At 48.0% G+C, this 16,035-nt stretch overlaps 1 non-coding gene and 3 pseudogenes across 1 annotated transcript; all 4 read left to right on the top strand.

Annotated features, from left to right (window-relative positions):
- Positions 1 to 6,938: 6,938 nt before the first annotated feature.
- On the top strand, positions 6,939 to 8,746 carry LOC149517741 (18S ribosomal RNA; annotated as a pseudogene).
- Positions 8,747 to 9,026: 280 nt separating this feature from the next.
- Positions 9,027 to 9,182, top strand: LOC149517740 (5.8S ribosomal RNA). The gene has a single exon (XR_016344714.1). It is a non-coding gene; the product is annotated as a 5.8S ribosomal RNA (ribosomal RNA).
- Positions 9,183 to 9,409: 227 nt separating this feature from the next.
- Positions 9,410 to 10,890, top strand: LOC149517739 (25S ribosomal RNA; annotated as a pseudogene).
- Positions 10,891 to 12,448: 1,558 nt separating this feature from the next.
- LOC149517738 (25S ribosomal RNA) lies at positions 12,449 to 13,949 on the top strand (annotated as a pseudogene).
- Positions 13,950 to 16,035: the final 2,086 nt, after the last annotated feature.

The following is a 16,035-nucleotide window of genomic DNA, read 5'->3' as shown; positions in this document are numbered from 1 at the left end:
TCTTAGCATGTCCAAAAAAATTCAGCCAAAAACTCGAAGTGTAGAAGATTTTATGACCATTTGAAAAAAGTGTCCCCATTTCAAACACTTGAATGGCTACTGGCATAAAACCTCATATGCTCTTTAAGGGGGTGTGAGTTCTTGAGGTTTGTTGAGGGATAGAGGGCCAATATAAGGGCCGAGTACCAGTACCCATTGCACATCATGTGCGCACACCCCCTGGCCCCCCCAATCGTCGGAACCCCCAATGTCGTTGGTCAGGTTCTCCGACGATGCTCCGACCAGGTTCTCCGAAAATGGTGCCTCAGGCAAAAAAAAATGCAGCACCATCAACGGCACATAATGGTGCATGGTGATGGCACATGCATCGCTCATTATCGACACAAGCTATCCTTTGATACGGGCACTTGCCTCGACCACCATCGGCATAAGCTGGCCTTTAGTACAGGCGCTTACCTTGATGAGCATCGACAAAAGATGGCCTTTGGTGTGGGCGGTTGCCTCAAGCACCATTGACACGTGTTGGGCCTTGGTGCGGGCACATGCCTCGACCACCATCATCACAAGCTGGCCATTGGTACGGGCACTTGCCTGGACCACCATCGACACGTGCCATACCTCAATCAGCATCGATAGAAGATGGTCCCTAGTGCGTTTGATTGCCTCAAACTCCATCGACACATGTTAGGCCTTGGTACAGGTGGTTCTCTCGAGCACCATCGGCACAAGTCGGCCTATGGTGTGGGCACTTGCCTCGACCACCTTCGGTAGAAGATGGCCTCTAGTGCAGGTGGTTGCCTCGATCACCATCGATAGAAGATGGCCCCTGGTGCCGACAGTTGCCTTGAACTCCATCGGCACATTCTGGGCCTTGGTGCGGGCACTTACCTCAACCACTAATGGTAGAAGATGGCCCCTAGTGTGGGCAGTTGCATGGAACACCATCGGCACATGCTGGGCCTTAGTGTAAGCGGCTGTCTCTATCACTATCGGTAGAAGATGGCCCCTTGTGCAGACGGTTGCATCGAACACCATCGGTACATGCTGGGCCTTGGCGTAAGCGGCTACCTCAATCACCATTGGCAAAAGATGGCCTCTGGTGCAGGCGGTTGCATCGAACACCATCAGCACATGCTGGGCCTTGGTGCAGGCAGTTACCTTGAACACCATCAGCACGTGCTAGGCCTTGGTGCAGGTGTCACGGGCTCTGACCTTAAACTCATAATTCGTGCGGCCTTAGGCTTGGAATCTCCTCCTTTATGCCTACGTCAACCTAAAACACAAGCGTGCAGGCACTAGAACAATGGGAAGGGCTGATTACGTAGAATGTTGGAAATATGCTCTATATTCACTGAAAACAGAAGTGTTTGATGGTGTACAAATGAGGGTGGAACAGCCCTCTATTTATAGCTGGGGCTCCAGCTACACTTAATGGCAATATCTCTAGAATAAAGGCTAAAGTCAAGGAATTACAAAGATTACAATCAATCAGGATTCTAACTCCTAAATTCTAGGGTCAACCAAATCTACCAAGAGGTTCCTGCTGATCTTACAAGCTTCCAAAAGATTCACTTACGTATCTCCCACCTTGGGCCTCTCTGGATATGGTGAGGGTAGCTTCCAGGCCAGGCCTTGGCCTAACGGGCTGGCCTGTAAGCTGGGTGAGCGTTCTGGCCTTGTCTCCTAGGCCTTGCATGAAATACCTACCAGCCACCTAATGTGTGAGCCTCAACATCTGGCTCACATGCTGGTGCATTTGATGTGCCTGGCGTGCCTGCCCAGGGCATGACATTCTCCCCCACCTGATTATGCAACACCCTCATTGTGTCTTCTGCATGCTACTACCTGATTTGGTCCCCGAACTGCCATAAGTCCTCTACTAGTTCCTAGCTCGCCTCACTGTCTGGAAGTCTCTTCCAGCGTACCAAGTACTCTTGTCTTGGTTGATAGTTTTTTTATCTCACCTTTCGATCAGCTATGATGCTGTGGACCTCCCTCTCATATGAGGCCCTTGTTCCTAATGGCACACACTTTGACTTTGCCTATCTTGGATCTCCCTTATCCTTATGGAACGGCTTGAGCATGATTATGTGAAACATCGGGTGTACCCTCAGCTTAGGTGGCATATCCAACTTGTAAGCAACCTTGCCTACCCTCTTAACTACTTGAAAAGGTCCCTCACAACTCTGAACTAGGCCTTTGTGTAGCCCTCTGTGGCGTACAATGGGATATAGCTTCACCAACACCAAGTCTCCAACCTGAAACTGCACATCCCGCCTATTTTGGTCTGCCCACTTCTTCGACCTCTTTTTCGCCTTATGTAGACAAACTCTGGCCAAGTTAGTTTGCTCTTGCCATGCCTTGGCAAACTTGTATGCTACTGGATTTGACCCTGTATAACCTGCAGCCATCGAATCGGGTGTTAGTGGTTGTTGCCCTGTCACAACCTCAAATAGGTTCTGGTTTGTTACCTCGCTCCTTTGCAAGTTGTAGGAAAATTGTGCAACATCTAGCAGCTTTGGCTAGTCCCTTTGTATGGCACTCACATAATGCCTGAGGTAGACCTCCAATAGTCCATTCACATGCTTAGTCTGCCCATCGATCTATAGATGGATGCTAGTGGAAAAGTTCAAGTCTGACCCTAACAGCTTGAACAACTCAGTCCAAAACCTACCCGTGAAATACCTGTCCCGATCACTAACAATGGTCCTCGGCACTCCCTAGTACTTAACCATGTTCTTTAGGAACAATCGAGCTGTTTTCTTGACTAGGCACTCTTTGGTTGCTGGAATAAAGATTTCATACTTGGAAAACCTGTCCACTACTACCATGATGCTTCCAAACCCCTTTGATTTGGGTAGATCGGCTATAAAGTCCAGAGAAACACTATCCCATGGTTGCTCTGGCACTGGTAATGGCTCCAAGAGACCGCCTGGTTTCTTGAGCTCCACCTTGTTCGGTTGGCACATAAGATAAGTCTTCACTAAAGGTCTTTAGCACTTTTAGCACCTCCAAGGATGACTCGGTCTCTTTTTCCCTTAGCTCATCATACTTTAGGGCTACCAAGAAGGTGTCTTCTTCTTTACTTATTACCTTGGTAAATTGGATGGTTGACACCACCTGCGACCCAACTCTAGACCCTCTCCTTAATGGCACTAGGCATTGGCACCGTGCATCCAGGATGCAAATACAATTGGCAAAAGGCACAAGGAGGGCATTAATTCGAACGAGGAAATCCAACCCAATCACAAACTCATAGTCATCAAGGGGTATTACCTCTATGGTCTCCTTGCCTTTCCAGTCTCCAAGCTATAACTCCACTCCCCGTGCTACTCCAATGGCTAGAACCTTTTTAAAGTTCACCATTTTAATGGTACAGGTCCCTTTTTGCACCTTTAGTCTGAGCTTTCAAGCTCTATCACCTAAAACAAAAAGATGTGAGGCACTTGTGTCCACTAGTGTGCTCACCTTCTGACTCGCAACCATTACATCCATAAACATCAAGCTCTTTAGTTTGTGGCTCCTCTTACTCTAGATAGCATTGAGCACCAACGACCCAAGCTTTGCTGCCCTTGTCTCTGGCTCCTCGTCAGACTCCTTATTTATAACAGCCAGCTTGGCCTTTTGTGGGCAATTGTATGCTATGTGGCTCCCTCCACATAGGTAGCATGTTAGTGGCTCTCGATCCCTCTTTGCTTTCCACTTACCTGCTGGTGGCTTCCTCTCACCATCTTTGGTTGAACGGTCTCGATCCCCATCCTTGGACTCTAGGTCACGGTCCTTCCCCTTGGACTATTTCTTTTGGTCCCTACCATCCCTACCCTTACCCTTAGGCTTGGAAAACTCGAACTTGTTTAAAGGTTTAAACTCTATCAAGGACTCAATAGTAGTCATGGCTTTAACCAAGTCATGAACTCCCCTCCGTTGTAGCTCATGCTTCACCCACAGCTTCAGCCCATCCATGAAAACAAATAAGGCATCATTCTTGCCTAGATCCGAGATCTATAGCATCAATTCAAAGAATATGTCTCCTTACTAGCTCAGCTTGCGTAATTTTACCTACGCTTCATCATCTGTATACTCCGGGTAAAATTGCTCTCTAAACTCTTTTTGGAACTCTGCCTAGGTTCCAATCGTGGTGCTTCCATGCCTAACATCATCACACCTGCATCTCCACCACAATAAGGCTACATCAGTGAGATACATAGTAGCAGTGCTTACCTTTATTGTCTCGTCCTGCATGCCCATGGCTTGGAAATACTACTCCATACCCCATATGTAGTTGTCTACTTCCTTGGTCGCCCTAGTTCCTTTGAACTCTTTAGGCTTCGAGACATCCATCCTGGACTTAGACACTCTAACAAACATGTCATTCCCAATGGCAATCTTACAAGCAACGAGCTCACTAGCAAGCTCCTCCATCCGTTGGCACATGGCCTTTATGCCATCGTGCAAGGTCATCACTTCAGCCTTCAAGGCCTCATTCTTTTGGGTGATCACGTCCATGCCTTTATTGAGAGTAGCTTGTAGCTCACCTTGGATCTCCTTCCCTTTGGAGTCTAGCGATGCAGTGTGAGTCTCCACTTTTTTAAGCTTCTCCTTCATGTCACTCATCGTCACCTCCACTTTGGCCAGCCTACTGTCCATGGTAGACCATTTATCTCTTGAACTGGCTTTTCTGCCTCTTCTATACCCCTACTCCTGGGCCTCTAGTTGTTAGCTAGCAACATCGCTTTGGGGTGCCATCTCCACAATCTTGATCTAACCTACACAACACAAACATGCAGAATCGAACTTGCTCTGATACCAACTGTCATGGGATCTGACCTTAGACTTAGAATCCTTGTGTCTTTAGGCTTGGAATCTCTTCCTTTATGCCTAAGTCAGCCTAAAACACAAGTGTACGGGCACTAGAAAAATGGGAAGGGCTGATTACGCAAGTTAAAGAGAAACAAGATAACAAGGTAGAATGCTGGAAATATGCTCTGTATTCACTGAAACAGAAGTGTTTGATGGTGTACAAATGAGGGTGGAGTAGCCCTCTATTTATAGTTGAGGCTCCAGCTACACTTAATGGCAATATCCCTAGAATCAAGGCTAAAATCAAAGAATTAAAAAAATTACAATCAATCAGGATTCTAACTCCTGAATTCTAGGGTCAACCAAATCAGCCAGGAGGCTCCTACTGATCCTGCAAGCTTTCAAAAGATTCACTTACGTATATCCCACCTTGGGCCCCTTTAGATATGGTACGGGTAGCGTGTAGGGCAGGCTTTGGCCTCACGGGCTGGCCTGTAAGCTAGGCGAGCATTCTGGTCTTGTCTCCTAGGCCTTGCGTGAAATACCTACTAGTGTGCCTAGCATGCGGGCCTCAACCTCTACCTAGATCACCATTGACACGTGCCATGCCTCGATCAGTATCAATAGAAGATGGCCCATGGTGTGGGCGGTTGCCTCAAACACCATTAGCACATGCTGGCCTCAGTACGGGCAGATGCCTTGACCACCATCGGTGCATGCATGCCTCAATCAGCATGTGCACTAGCTGGAACCAGTGCGGGCACCTACCTCAATCAGCATTGACAGAAGATGGCCCTTGGTGCAGGCAGTCGCATTGAACACCATCGGCACACACTGGCCTTTGGTGCAGGCACATGCCTCAACCACCATCGACACCTGCTCACCCTCGATGCGGGATATGCCTATGTTGAAAAAAATGTCTCCGTTTTAGACACTTTAACATCTACTGATAGCATATCTGTAAATTCTCTAATGCTCTTTAGGGGGTGGTGGTCTGACACCCCTCTACTCCCAATGGAGGGAGTAGGTGTGCGTGATGGGCCTCCCATTGCGTACACCTAGGGCAACGTCCCTCGAGCAAAATACAGGGCGTGCATGCCTTTCGATCATTTTGTCTGACGACTGGTTGCTCCGCTGACCGGTAGGTGCCCATGGCCTCGATCGATTGGTGTGCATACGAAAAAGAGGAGCCAAGCTCGAACCCGTGCACATGGTGGATGCTACCTTAGACCTCAGACCAAGTCCTTAAATTAGGCAACGGCTCCCTGGGGTGGTGCAAGCAGAAGCTATGGTTGTGGGCTTGGCCCGACCAAGTCTCTCGATATTTGACGATCTTGCGATCCTTTCTCATCGACCACAAAAATGCCTTGGCCTCTACGAGGCCGTGTATGCAGCCAATGTTGCCCAAGACCTTATGAACAAGTCCCTGAATTGAGCAACGTCCCCTTAGGGTGGTGTCAGCAGAGCTCACTCGTGCGATCCCGGCTAGGCCAAGCATTAGTGGTATCGCACTGTTGTTGCCTGTAGGATGGCAGGGGCAGTCTCGTGGCCCTTGCTTGTGTTTTTCTCGTGCCAAGTGGTTGTGGCATGGCCTCACACGTCATTTCCTCTGCTCGTTCATCGAGTAATCAATCATGTGGGTTGTGGACTGACGCGCGTGGATGCTGCCACTTGTACGCAATTGGCATATAAGTGGTGCTATGGTTGTGCGTGTTGGCAGGCTCCATGCTCGATGCATTAAACTGTCAACCCATCATCCTCTTCAATCTACCCCCATGTGATCATTGTACCTAGGGGGCACGATCGGGATCCAATGCTGTATACCTGAATCGATGAAAGTCGAATGTCTCACCATCCCTCATCCATCTCATGTCTTGAGAGGCTATGAGTCAGATGTCAATCGTGGTCGGTGTCCCATACGTGCCACCTAATCCTTCGTGGCCGTATTGGTGCACTGATATTCGATCGTTCTCTCGGATGTGGAATGTTTAACGAAGGCAGGCTTTCAGCCCCCGTTCGTCCAATGCTATGCATTTCACGTGCTCGACACGCACGACACTTGAGCTCACTGTTGGGCTCTCTCCGTCACTCAATTGGTGCGTCGAGGCCCACGCAGTGCCAACATCTCGAAAGAATGGTACTTGGTTGATCCTGCCAGTAGTCATATGCTTGTCTCAAAGATTAAGCCCTATATGTGTAAGTATGAACTAATTCAGACTGTGAAACTATGAATGGCTCATTTAATCAGTTATAGTTTGTTTGATGGTATCTACCACTCGGATAATCATAGTAATTTTAGAGCTAATACGTGCAACAAACCCTAACTTCTAGAAGGGATGCATTTATTAGATAAAAGGTCGATGCGGGCTATGCCTGTTGCTCTGATGATTCATGATAACTCTATGGATCGCACGACCTTTGTGTCGGTGACGCATCATTCAAAATTTTACCTTATCAACTTTTGATGGTAGGATAGTGGCCTACTATGGTGGTGACGGGTGACGAAGAATTAGGGTTTAATTCCAGAGAGGGAGCTTGAGAAACGGCTACCACATCTAAGAAAGGCAGTAGGCGTGCAAATTACCCAATCCTGACATATAGAGGTAATAAGAATAAATAACAGTATTGGGCTCTATGAGTCTGGTAATTGGAATGAGTACAATCTAAATCCCTTAAGGAGGATCCATTGGAGGGCAAGTCTGGTGCCAGCAGCCACGGTAATTCCAACTCCAATAGCATATATTTAAGTTGTTATAGTTAAAAAGTTCGTAGTTGGAACTAGGGTTGGGTCGTTCGATCCACTTCATGGTGAGCATCGGTCTACTCATCCCTACTACCGATGATGCACTCCTGGACTTAATTGCTTGGGTTGTTCCTCTGGTGCTATTACTTTGAAAAAATTAGAGTGCTCAAAGCAGACCTACGCTTGTATACATTAGCATGGGATAACATCATAGGATTTTAGTCCTATTGTGTTGGCCTTCGGGATCAGAGTAATGATTAACAGGGACAGTTGAAGGCATTCATATTTCATAGTCAGAGGTGAAATTCTTGGATTTATGAAAGATGAACAACTGCAAAAGCATTTGCCAAGGATGTTTTCATTAATCAAGAACGAAAGTTAGGTGCTTGAAAATGATCAGATACCATCCTAGTCTCAACCATAAATGATGCCGATCAGGGATCGATGGATGTTACTTTTAGTAGTCCATCGGCACCTTATGAGAAATCAAAGTCTTTCAGTTTCGGGGGGAGTATGGTCGCAAGGCTGAAACTTAAAGCAATTGACGAAAGGGCACCACCAAGAGTGTAGCCTGTGGCTTAATTTGACTCAACACGAGGAAACTTATCAGGTCTAGACATAGTAAGGATTGATAGACTGAGAGCTCTTTCTTGATTCTATGGGTGGTGGTGCATGATCGTTCTTAGTTGGTGGAGTGATTTGTTTGGTTAATTCCGTTAACAAACGAGACTTTAGCCTGCTAACTAGCTATGCAGAGGTGATCCTTCATGGCTAGTTTTTTAGAGGGACTATGGCAGCTTAGACCAAGGAAGTTTAAGGCAATAACAGGTCTGTGATGCCCTTAGATGTTCTAGGCCGCACGCGTGCTACACTGATGTATTCAACTAGTCTATAGCCTAGGCCAACAGGCCCGGGTAATCTTTGAAATTTCATCATGATGGGGATAGATCATTGCAATTGTTGGTCTTCAACGAGGAATTCCTAGTAAGTGCAAGTCATCAGCTCGAGTTGACTATGTCCTTGTCCTCTGTACACACCGCCCTTTGCTTCTACCGATTGAATGGTCCAGTGAAGTGTTTGGATCGTGACAACGTGGACGGTTCACCACCCACGACGTCATGAGAAGTCCAGTGAACCTTATCATTTAGAGGAAGGAGAAGTCGTAACAAGGTTTCTATAGGTGAACTTGTGGAAGGATCACCCATGAAAGCCCACTCGATGGACAACCCACGGACGCGTTAACGAAACACCGAGGGGGCGAGGATGCCCCCATGCCCCGAGCCCCTTTCGACCCTGGGTGAGTGTGATGGTCGCTTCGTGCCCCCTACCGGGTGGGGTGAAATGATCGACATCATCTCTCTCCCTGCTGAACAATGAACCCCCGACGCAAATAACGCCAAGGAATAGAAATAAAAATGAAGCGCGCGCACCGATGCCGTGTGTGGGCGACGTCGCGATTCTTTTTGTCATGAAAAAATGAAACAACTCTCAGCAACAGATATCTTGGCTCTCGCATCGATGAAGAATGTAGTGAAATGTGATACTTGGTGTGAATTGTAGAATCTCGTGAACCATCGAGTCTTTGAACACAAGTTGCACCCCAAGCCATTAGGACGAGGGCACGCCTGCCTGGGTGTTATGCACCATTGCCCCCCTCCCATTGGGCTCCGGGGGAAGGAGGCGGGTGAAAGATGGCCTCCCGTGATCCCGTCAATTGCAGTTGGCCCAAAAATGAGTCCCCGACAAAGACAGCGCCGTGACCATCAATGGTAGAGCTCTCGATGTGCCTCATCCCTGGTGACGCGTGCTTGTTGTCCATCTGGACCCTGTCAGACCCCCTGCATTGTTCGATCAATACTTGAGTCGTGACCCTAGGTCAGGCAGGATCACTCACTGAGTTTAAGCATATCAATAAACAGATGAAAAGAAACTTACCAAGATTCCCCTAGTAACGGCGAGCAAACCGAGGAAGAGTCCAACTTGAGAATCGGGTGCCCCCGACATCCCAATTGTAGTGTGGACAAGGGTTCTCAGTAGCAGACCGGGCCCAAGTCCCTTGAAAAAGGTAGCCTTTGAAAATTTGGAGGATCGAGTGTTGTCCGGGCCTAGTCATACTCATAACCGCATCAGGTCTCCAAGGTGAACAGCCTCTGGTCGATGGAACAATGTAGGCAAGGGAAGTCGGTAAAATGGATTCGTAACCTCAAAAAAAAGATTGGTTCTGAAGGCTGGGCACGGGGGTCCCAGTCTCGAACCTATCACCTGCTAGTGCACTGTTCAAGAGCGGGTCATCGCGTGCCAACCGAGGGATGGACTGGGAATGGCTCCCTCAGGGGCCTTCCCCGGGTGACGAACAGTCGACTCAAAATTGGTACGAACAAGGGGAATCTGACTGTTTAATTAAACAAAGCATTGCGATGGTCCCTGCGAATGCTCACACAATGTGATTTTCTTCCCAGTGCTTTGAATGTCAAAGTGAAGAAATTCAACCAAGCATGGGTAAACGGCAGGAGTAACTATAACTCTCTTAAGGTAGCCAAATGCCTCATCATCTAATTGGGGACATGCATGAATGGATTATCGAGATTCCCACTATCCCTGGCTACTATCAAGCGAAACCACAGCCAAGGGAACGAGCTTGGTGGAATCAATAGGGAAAAAAAACCTTGTTGAGCTTGACTCTAGTCTGACTTTGTGAAATGACTTGAGAGGTGTAGGATAAATGAGAGCCCTGGGGTGAAATTGAAATACCACTACTTTTAACGTTATTTTACTTACTCTGTGAATTGGAGGTGGGGTACGACCCCTTCTTTTGGACCCAAGGTCGACCTCGACCGGTGGATCTGGGTGAAAGACATTGTCAGGTGAAAAGTTTGGCTGGGTCGACACATCTGTTAAAAGATAACATAGGTGTCCTAAGATAAGCTCAACGAGAATAGAAATCTCATGTGGAACAAAAGGGTAAAAGCTCGTTTGATTCTGATTTCTAGTATGAATACAAACCGTGAAAGCATGGCCCATCGATCTTTTAAACCTTCGAGATTTGAAGTTAGAGGTGTCAAAAAAGTTACCACAGGGATAACTGGCTTGTGGCAGCCAAGCGTTCATAGCGACGTTGCTTTTTGATCCTTCAATGTTGGCTCTTCCTATCATTGTGAAGCAGAATTCACCAAGTGTTGGATTGTTCACCCACCAATAGGGAACGTGAGCTGGGTTTAGACCATCGTGAGATAGGTTAGTTTTACCCTACTGATGGCGGCGTCACGATAGTAATTCAACCTAGTACGAGAGGAACCATTGATTCACCCAGATCCACTGAGATTCAGCCATTTGTCGCTTCGATTCATCCCTCCCTCCCTTTCCCCCACTGACTTTTTTTCTTTTCATGTTGCCCCCCTTTGAGGTTGGGCATGACCCAGAGCCCTCTGTCCCTTGGTCCCGACCGAGAACAAACTCCACTCGCCCCAATCAGCCCATAAAACGAGCGTACGGGCACTAAACCAACCACAGGGGCAAGATGCACGAGCCAAGGATCCCGCTACAGGTCCCTCTTGGTTGTTGCCCCAAATGGCATCGATAGCATCTGGCCCTTGGTTGGTCAAGACTGGGAATGCACTATGTATGCCTAAGTCAACCCACAAAACAAGTGTGCGGGCACTAAGCTGGCCGGAGAGCTAGAATGCGCAAGCTAGGGATCGACCCAGTCCCCTTCGATGTGCTACGGATCCTGCTGTAAATCCCTCGGTCTGGCTGGGGCTTAGACTAGGAATAAACTCTGTATGCCTAAGTCAACCCATAAAATGAACGTGCGGGTGCTGAGCTGACCAGAGAGACAGAATGCGCAAGCCAAGGATCGGCCTGATCCCTCTTTGGGTGATGCTGATCCTGCTGCAGGTCCCTCGATACGACTGTGGCTTAGACTGGGAATGAACTCTGTATGCCTAAGTCAACCCATGAAACAAGTGTGCGGGCACTGAGCCGGCCATAGAGGTAGGATGTGCAAGTCAAGGATCGACTCAGTTCTCTTTTACGTGCTGTCGATCCTGCTGCCTCAACCCTTGGTTCAGTCTGAGCTTAAACTGTGAATGAACTCCGTATGCTTAAATAGGGAATAAACTTCGTTTGCCTAAGTCAACCCATAAAATGAGGGTGCGGGCACTAAGTCGACCAAAGAGGTAGGATGCGCAAGCTGAGGATCAGCCCAGTCCCCCTCTGCTTACTACCGATCTTGCTGCAAGTCCTACTACCACAACCCTCGGTTCGGTTCGATCTTAAACTGAGAATGAACTTTGTATACCTAAGTCAACCTACGAAACAAGCGGGCGGGCACTATGTCGAACAGAGAGGCAGGATGCGCAAGCTGAAGATTGGTCGGGTTTCCTTCTGTTTGCTGTCGATCTTGCTGCCACAACCCTCGGTCTGATCAGAGCTTAGATTGGGAATGAACTCCATATGCCAAAGCCATTTTTGTGGGCCATGAATTCATATAAGCCCTCCCCAACTCCCGCGCACCATGCGTGGGTGTCCTGAGCCCGAGCCGAGCACCAATGCGTGCCACGATCGGGTGGTAGGTGGGTTTAGGGACATCTTCATATTTCTATCATGCCAATACCATTTTTATGGCATGTGAATTCACATAAGCACTCCCCAGTGCCCAAACACCACACGCGGGTGTCTTGAGCCCAAGCCGAGCACTATACGTGCCACGATCGGGGGGTAGGTGGGTTTAGGCACATCTAGAAATGACTTAGTCGAAGGTAGGGTCCAATGGTCGAAAGAGCACCGCATGTCGCATGGTGTCCAGTGCACCCTCGATAGCCCTTGAAAATCCAAAGGATCGAGTGCCGTCTGTGCTCGGTCCTACTCATAATCGCATCAGGTCTCCAAGGTGAATAGCCTAAGGTTGATGAACAATGTAGGCAAGGGAAGTCGACAAAATGGATCCATAACCTTGAAAAAAAGATTGGCTCTGAGGGTTGGGAACAGAGGTCCTAGGCCCAAACCCATCGGTTGTCGGTGCACTGTTCAAGCTACTCTCGTGGTGAGAGTAGGTCATCATGTGCCAGTCGAGGGACGGATTGGGAACGGCTCCCTCGGGGGCCTTTTTCGGGTGATGAACAGTCGACTTAGAACTGATATGAAAAAGGGGTATCTGACTATTTAATTAAAACAAAGCGTTATGATGGTCCCTATGGATGCTCATGCAATGTGATTTCTACCCAGTGCTCTGAATGTTAAAGTGAAGAAATTCAACCAAGCACAGGTAAACAGCGAGAGTAACTATGACTCTCTTAAGGTAGCCAAATGCCTCGTCATCTAATTAGTGACGCACATGAATGGATTAACGAGATTCCCACTGTCCCTATCTACTATCCAACGAAACCATAGCCAAGGGAACGAGCTTGATAGAATTAGTGAGGAAAGAAGACCCTGTTGAGCTTGACTCTAGTCCGACTTTGTGAAACGACTTGAGAGGTGTAGGATAAGTGGGAACCCCCCGGCGAAATTGAAATACCACTACTTTTAACTTTATTTTACTTATTTCATGAATTGGAGGTAGGGCACGACCTTTTTTTTTGGACCCAAGGCCAACCTTGGGCTGTTGATCCAGGCGGTAGACATTGTCAGGTGGGGAGTTTGGCTGGGACGGGACATCTGTTAAAAGATAACGTAGGTGTCCTAAGATGAGCTCAATGAGAATAAAAATCTCATGTAGAACAAAAGCGTAAAAGCTCATTTGATTCTGATTTCCAATATGAATATGAACCATGAAAGCGTGGCCTATCGATCCTTTAGACCTTCGGGATTTGAGAGGTGTCAGAAAAGTTACCACAGGGATAACTGGCTTGTGGCAGCCAAGCATTCATAGTGACGTTGCTTTTTGATCCTTCGATATTGGCTCTTCCTATCATTGTGAAGTAGAATTCACCAAGTGTTGGATTGTTCACCCATAAAATAGGGAACGTGAGTTGGATTTAGATGATTGAAAGACAGGTTAGTTTTACCCTACTGATGGCGACATCATGATAGTAATTCAACCTAGTACGAGAGGAACCATTGATTCGCACAATTGGTCATCACGCTTGGTTGAAAAGCTAATGGCGCGAAGCTACCATGCACTGGATTATGACTGAACACCTCTAAGTTAAAATCTGGGCTAGAAGCAACGTGCTTATCCACCAACCGACTGTTGACCTATAGTAGAGTCTCATGGCCCCAAAGGGCACATGCCGGAGGTGCACCCCCACGACGGACGAGCCTCGCGGGCCTTTTTGAAGCTCAATTCCCACCGAGTGATGGGTAAAATCCTTTATAGATGACTTAAATACGTGATGGGGTATTGTAAGTGACAGAGTGGCCTTGCTACCACGATCCATTGAGATTTAGCCCTTTGTCACTTCGGTTCGTCCCTCCCTCCCCTTTCATCGTTGACCTTCTTTCTTTTCACGTCACCCCTCTCCGGGGTTAGGCAAAACCTGGGCACTCTGTCCCTTGGTCTCGATTGGGAATGAACTCTGCTCACCCTAGTCAGCCCATGAAATGAGCGTGCGGGCACTAAACCAACCACAGGGGCAGGATGCGTGAGCTAAGGATCCCGCTGCAGGTCCCCCTTGGTTCTTGCCCTAAACGTCGTCGATAGCATCTAGCCCTTGGTTGGTCAAGACTGGGAATGCACTACATATGCCTAAGTCAACCCATGAAACAACCGTGCAGGTACTGAGCCGACCAAAGAGCTAGAATTCGTAAGCTAGGGATCGACCCAATCACCCTCAGTGGGCTACAGATCCTGCTGCAGGTCCCACGATCCGACTGGGGCTTAGACTAGGAATGAACTCCATATCCCTAAGTCAACCCATGAAATGAGCATGCGGACACTGAGCTGGCCAGAGGCGCAAAATGAACAAGCTGAGGATCGACCCGATCCCCCTCTGCGTGTTGTTGATCCTAATGCTGGTCTCTCGGTCTGACTGGGGCTTAGATTGGGAATGAACTCCATATGCCTACGTCAACACACGAAACGAGCGTGTGAGCACTGAACAGGCCAAAGAGGTAGACGCGTAAGCCGAGGATCGGCCCAATCCCCCTCTGCATGTTGTGGGTCTTGCTGCCCCAACCCTTGGTCTGATCCGAGCTTAGACTGGGAATGAATGCTTAGACTAGGAATGAACTCTGTATGCCTAAGTCAACCTATGAAACGAGCGTGCGGGCACTTAGCCAACCAGAGAGGTAAGATACGTAAGCTGAGGATCTACACGATCCTCCTCTACGTGCTACCGATCTTTCTGTGAGTCCTTCTACCACAACCCTCAGTCCGGTCCGATCTTAGACTGGAATGAACTATGTATGCCTAAATCAACCTACGAAACAAGTGGGCAGGCACTACGCCTGCCAGAGAGGCAGGATGCACAAGTTGAGGATCGATCGGTTTCCCCTCTTCATGCTGTCGATCCTACTGCGGGTCCTGTTGCCACAACCCTCGGTCCGATCGAAGCTTAGACTGGGAAAGAACTCCATATGCCAAAGCTATTTTTATGGCCCATGAATTCATATGAGCCCTCCCCAATGCCCACGCACCACGTGCGGGTGTCTTGAGCCTGGACCGAGCACCAATACGCGCCACGACCGAGTGGTAGGTGGGTTTAGGCACATCTTCATATTTTTGCCATGCCAATACCATTTTTATGACCTGTGAATTCACATGAGCACTCCCTAGTGCCCGTACACCACACGTGGGTGTCCTGAGCTCGAGCCGAGCACCATGCATGCCATAATCAGGTGGTAGGTGGGTTTAGGCACATCTTCATATATCTGCCATGCCAATGTAATTTTTATGACTTGTAAATTCATACAGTGGTTCCTTAAGCCTTCATGTGAAGTTTCATGGCAAGATGACTCATTTTCTATTTTTCATGATTTTCAAAATTTTTTACGGTTCGGGATTTTTTAAAATTGTTTTGGAAGGAGCTTTGGCCCCAAATTTGGTATACGTGATCCTTGTATTTTTTTTTTGCATGCATAAAAAAATTCAGCTAAAAACTCGAAGTGTAAAAGGTTTTGTGACCATTTGAAAAAAGTGTCCTCATTTCAGATACTCGAATGGCTACCGGCAGTAAACCTGTAAAATCTCATATGCTCTTTAAGAGAGTGTAAGTTCTTGAGGTTTGTTGAGGGATAGGGGGCCAATATAAGGGCCATGTACCAGCACCCATCGCACATCATATGCGTACACCCCCCGACCCCCCAATTGCTGGAACCCCCAATGCTGTCGGTCAGGTTCTCCGATATGGTGCCCCGAGAAAAAAAAATAAGGCACCAACACATGCCTGAGCCCAACATGTACACCATCGCTCAAAATCAAACTTCAGCCAAGGCCTCGACCATCAACCACACATGATGGTGCATGGTGATGGCACATGCATCGACCATCGTTGACACATGCTACCTTTTGGTACAAGCACTTGCCTCGACCGCTATCAGCACAAGCTGGCCCT

The sequence above is a fragment of the Durio zibethinus genome, chromosome 8 (genome assembly GCF_047325235.1).
Source record: "Durio zibethinus cultivar Kanyao isolate XHJ-2024 chromosome 8, ASM4732523v1, whole genome shotgun sequence".
Lineage (NCBI taxonomy): Eukaryota > Viridiplantae > Streptophyta > Magnoliopsida > Malvales > Malvaceae > Durio > Durio zibethinus.
Note: the sequence above shows the minus strand (reverse complement) of the source record. Positions and strands in the feature narration are given on the sequence as shown.